Raw genomic sequence first — 6,000 nt, forward strand, 5'->3', positions numbered from 1 at the left:
CTGTGAGGGGACAGTGGGGCACAATCACGTCAGCTGCCCCTGAGTTCATCCTCCTGGGGCTTCAGCAAGATTGGAGACAGGTTTCTTCCCATGCTGGTAGATTCTCCTTTGGCCAACAGCAATACTGAAACTGAAACGTTTGATGCATTATCCATCCCATGAGTTTTGCTTTTTCAGATTCTTGTTACTGTCTCTGTCTCTGTGTGTGTGTGTGCGCGCGCGCACGCATGTGTGTGCGCGTACATTGGCTTACACAGCTGCCAGCTGTGCTACATGTTGTTAAATTGCGGCTGTTCCCCCCCACCCCCCATGCACTTATTATTAATACTAACACGATTAGGTTCTCTGCTCCTCGTACAGCCATTTTCAATTAAAACACCAGCATGCAGATAATCTCCTGCAGCTGGGTTACTCGAGGTGTGGCAGATAAGCACTGAGGAAGGGGCTCTCGCCTTAGTAGTGACTTGGGTGGCTATTGCTCTCTATACAGGGGGTGAGGATGCTGACTCTAGTGGAGTTGGGCATAAGCTGACTGATGTATTTGGAAATTGCTTACTGTTGTGTTTACTATTTTTTTATTTTCTTTATAGAATGATGATAGCCTCTCCTTGTATGAGTGAGGTGGCTTCACCCAGATATGAGCTGAAGAGTCCCTGAAGTCCTCCTGGAGAGCTCCTCCTTGCCTCCTGCCCTTGGCTTGCAGGTAAATGCTCAGAGTCTCTCTTCTCTGCAAGGCTTGGTCCTGGCATGGCAGAGTGCTCTCCTGGGCTCTGTTGCCTCCCTGTGATGCAGAGTTTATTCCTTGTACTCCCAAGGGAACAAGAATGCCTTGGGAACATGGCTGGGCCTGCTTTCTGCTTAGCAGCACAAAGGAGGTGTGTTCACCCGAGCTAAAAATGTACTTATTCTTTTTAAAATAACACCATTTTTTTTCTTTCTTTTGGAATAAAGCATAATAGCATAATGTAAGCAGATATAAAATAATGGTTAGTCTGGCTATTTCTCTGGGGAAAATCCAAGATGCTTACCTCACAATTTCTTGGACTACTCTAAAATCGGCTACATCTTTCCCTGATGATGTACTGCCCTCACCACTGTGGGGGGAATAGACCTGGGTTACATCTGCAGTGCTAGCTAGGATACAGTGATTTTTATGCAATTTCCTAATTGTTTTCATATATAATTACTGAGATCCTGAGCCCTGGGTACTTAAATCAAGGTGTCTACAAACAGGCACAGAACAGAGCAGGGCTGTGTGTTTCTGCAGGGCTTAGACTTTAGGTGTGTATAATGCCTTGTTACTTGGGTGTTTTTTGATGTTCTGTACTGCATCTGTGTAATAAAAGAGAAAGTTAACAATGAAAGCTGGCAATCAAATAAGCAATAAAAGGGCAAAACTGTATTTTCCTCTCTATAATGTGATCTGTAAAAAATGTAAATCACTCATCCAGAAGAGAATGATTTTCAATTAGTCCTGTTTTCTTAAACATGCAAATCCCCCAGCCGTGTTTAGCAGCACAGTTTTGCCCTAACTCTGCAGAGAATTCCCAAGCAACCTTTAATAGACGGCCATGCCTTCAGGCTTGTCCACTTATGTTTTCTCTCCTGCCTAGGCACAAGATAGATTATGCTTATTATTATTATTATTCATAAGTGCCACCTATTGAAAGCACAACCACCGGGACGTTTGCAAATGGTAGGCTTGCCCCAGCTGTCCCTGCTCACATGAAACATTCCTGCTCTCTGACAGACCCTCCAAACCTTGCCCTCAAAATTACTGGTGTTTTTCTTGCCAGATATACTGGCATGGAGAAGGACTTGCAAAACATCTGGTAGCCTCTAAAAGGCAGCTAAAATCAAGAGGTCTTTTCCCATTTTCTTCCTGCAGAGGTGTTTGCTGGCTGATGCTTTTCACTCCCTGAGAGTGAGGCTGGCTCTGGGAAAGGTTCAGCCCAGGCTGCTGGGAAGGAAGAAGGCGAGGATGCCACACTGCTTTGCATGGGTGTTCTTCATCAAGGACAGGGATTCCCCTGGCCATTATGGGAAATAATAAACAGCTAGTATAGAAAAGCAGAGAAGCAAAGAGGTAGGAGTCCCACATGACTGAACATTATCTTCTTTATTTGAGCATTCTTAGATAAAGCATAAATATAACTGCTTTTCTGGTGGTAATTCATTTAGCTTTTAAACGTATTTATTTTTTACTTTTGCTTTCATATATTAATGTTTTCTTGCACTCTTAAGTCTTTGGTGTAAAGAACAGAGCCTCCTATGTTCCCTGCATGGGGAACAAGTCCTTTTCTGTTATCGTTTGAAAGCCATTTCATAGCTATATGGTTATGCATTAAGAAGTAGGAATAGTATTTAAATGTTTTGAATGCTGGTGGCTAGAATTAAGCATAACCCTACACTTCTACAAAAGGTCAATTGTGATTCTAATTACTCTTATGCAAAGTAGCTCATGTTTGAACTGTGCAGTTATAATTAATATATATGCCTTATTGCCAACTGTGTGCATTTTTGATCATTAGAATCTGGACAGCCTTATTATGTCTGGACAGTCTGAATGAATATGTGAATCTCTGTGGGCTGACTTTCTCTTACACCAGTTCCATGATGATGTAACTGTTCTGCCTCTAATTGCACTGTGCCAATATAAATCTGGGGCACTGGCCTGGGGCAGGAGATGCACAGTACTTGCTGTGGTGAGCAGTGCTCCAGTATTGCAAGGCATACAGCGGGCTGATGCATGCAAGGCCTACAAACACAGCTGCAATGGCTCCACCATGAAAACCTTACTGATCTCCCAAAGGCAACAAGCACAGTGGCCATAAAATGCCTGACAGTCTGCTAGAAGGTTTCCCTACCTCTTTGCACAGGGAGGCATGTTGGAAAGTGTTTCCCTTGGTGGGAAAGTGGGCTGGGTGAGCTGGGTGATGGGGTGCAGCTGCTTCCTCCCCCTGCAGGGGGTTCCCTGCTTGCTCTCAGGCAGCAGGGAGGGGTGAGGAGCTGGTGCACAGCCCTGGCTCCAATCCCACTACCTCAAAACATTGAGTGCATCCATGTTCTTGTGTAACAATGAGAGGACTCAGGATAAAATCACAGTGAAAGAAGAATTACATTAGGGTACAGAGGTGTGTGCTGGATGCTGAGCTCCATCCCTAAGCAGTTCCTGAGCTGGGCTCTGTGCTGGGTGCTGCCCCACCACCAGCACTGACCAGGGACCCTGGGCACCGGCCAAGACAGACATGAGCTTGGGAACTGTCTCCTTGCACCGCTGTTGAGGTCATGCAGGTACCTGCTGGGAAACCCACGTGTCCTGACTGATCCCTGCTGAACCACAGACAGGGCATGTTCTGCCTGTGGGTGCCATGGGCTTGGAAGGTGCCTTTATGGCTGCGGTGCAGCCCTAAACCTTCCTACCTCTACACCTCTCTATAGCGGCAGTTCCTTTCCCGTTCCTTTCAAATGTCACTGGGAAGTGCTGCATAACCTCTCTGCACCTCTATCACTGTTGTTATCCCGCTCTGTAATAGCAGTGGTGGCTGCAGAAAGTGCTGGGGGAACGGCTCCCCTGTTCCAGCCCTGCTCAGGGGAGCAGGGTGTGTTTGACCACTGGCCCTTGGCCCCTCCATGCTGAGCTGCTGATGTGGGTGCCAATTAGTGTCAGCTGTGCTGGGAACCAGTGATGGGGCCACTGGTGTGCATGGGCCACCTCTGTGCTGCCACCACCCTGGCACAGCTGTCAGATGGGGATGGGTCTGCCACTGCTGACCCACACTCCTTTGGAGCTGGTGATTTAGGAGGTGAAAGGCATAATGTGCCATTACCGTTTCCTGAATGGCATGGATGTGGCACTGGGGAGCACGGTCACAGCGTGCATCATGGGTCTGGTCTGGTCCTGATTCTGCGAAATGCTACCTAAAGGTGTGATGCTTCACCACTATGTGCGATGTTATTTTACGTTGCTGCAGTTCACGGTGTATTTAGAAGCCTTCGTCCATCTCGTTACCCTGTAACACACGATGGCTGATCATCATTACTGTGCCATTCATCTTTGTGAGTGGAAAGAGGGATAGCTCTTGACTCGAGTGATCAGCTGTCACTTGTGGGTGCGTGTCCTGCATGGTGTAGTGAACACAGAGGAAATTATCCCACCCTGGTGATGCATGAACACTTTGTTATTAAATGGACATGTATATAATGCACCCAAGCATTCACTCAATTGCATGTATTTAGGAAGGTACGTTTGTTGTGCATCTTCCCTGTACAAAAGCTGTTTGTACGTGTGCTTGCATACATAAACATTGTCAAAAAATTAACTGTAGGTAGCATCATCAAAAACTAGAGCTGAAGCTAAGAACAGACAGCACTCATAACCCAAGCTGCAATGACACAAGTAAAGCAGGATGCCTTGTGAAGAGGAGAAACAGCATGTGTGTATGTGTAAGTAGTGTTGTAGGCTCTCGTGCCCAGGAGCACATGCTTGTAAAACGTGTGTGCGTGCATGCAGTCAGATGTGTGGGTGTTTTTCCGTATCTGAAAAGCTCCCTGAAATAACCCAACATGAATCCAGAGTGTGCTTGTGTTAGGTTGAGGCGCTGGCATTAGGATGATTGTATGACTCTATTAACAGAGTGTTATGGTTCCAATTTCACTTAACATCCGAGTTGTTCACATTAAAACATGCCCTTGGCCCGACAAGGCATTATTAACTTGTGTTTAATAAAAATAAAATATTACATTTAAAAAAATTGAAAGCTGACAAATTTGATTTAAATGAATACTGAACTCCAGGCAAATGTGTTGCTTGAACTCTGCCTGCTGTACTGTAGCTGACAGGAAGCATTAAAGTAATACTGAGTGGTCAATATGCAATTAAATATCACATGTCAAGCTTAGCAAGAATGTTCCTTCCAAAGAAAATTATATTGTTAAAAATAAGTGACAAATTCTAAGCAGTTCCTTCAAATTCATGAAGACATGTGAAAGAATGGAAGTGTGCTTGTAATAAACCAGACTCTCTGCAGGAGAGAGCTCTTGTACAGAGCCATATAGAGCATCTACAGGTAGTCAGATAAAAATGATTGAACATATTTTAAGCAATAAATTTCGTTTGCATTTGCCATAGAACATAAAGAGAAGAGACACGCTACATTTTCACACCATGTTTTCATCTGAAAGCTTTTGCTGTCATGCTGTTCTGTCTGAAGGGATTATTTATTTATATAGAGACTCGAGCATATAAATGTATATGTACATGCATGGATATATATGTGCTGGAGCAATCATGAGCAGCATTTAGAGTGTGTAATTTAAGTTCATATTTAAAATAATGATAATTGTAATAGTAATAATGAATGTCCCCCTTGCCATTAGGTATTTGGGAATGCTAATTCTTTGTGGCTGTGGTCCATTATGGTTTCCAGCTGGGAGAACATGCCTAAATGTGATCAACTTTTATGCTGCACTTGCTGCAAGTAAGGCACAGAGCTCTTGTTTTGCCCTTTCTTCAGCAAGGATCTATCCAGGATTACCAGGGTGCTATTGGGGTAGTGTCCGGCAGTCTATCTAGAATAGAGAATAGACACAACAGCAAAATGTCGAGATCCACAGCCTCAGACAAATTACGTGATATGCCTAGGTCAAGAGGTTACCAAAGCCAGGTGAGATCTGAGACTTATTTGTCACTGCCCAAGCCCGAATTAAGTTTTAAATACCCTCAGAAATGAGGAACTGCTACCAGACGGTGCCAGGATAATTCATCTTGCTATGTCCAGAATATGTCTCTTAGTTCCATCATGGTGCCTGCTATCCTGCATGAGGGGATGCCTGTCAGAGTAGCTCCCTGAGCAGGCGAGGGCCCTGTTTCCATTCCAGGGGCTGTAAGCTCTGTGCCACCCTGCCTGGTGCCGTTGTCCCCTGGGCAAAGGTTGGGCTAGGTTTTAGGTTACAGTGCTGAAATGAACACAAAATGATTATCTGTCAATTTTATGGGTA

This window comes from Anser brachyrhynchus (assembly GCF_964034855.1).
Source record: "Anser brachyrhynchus genome assembly, chromosome: 8".
Classification (NCBI taxonomy): Eukaryota; Metazoa; Chordata; class Aves; order Anseriformes; family Anatidae; genus Anser; species Anser brachyrhynchus.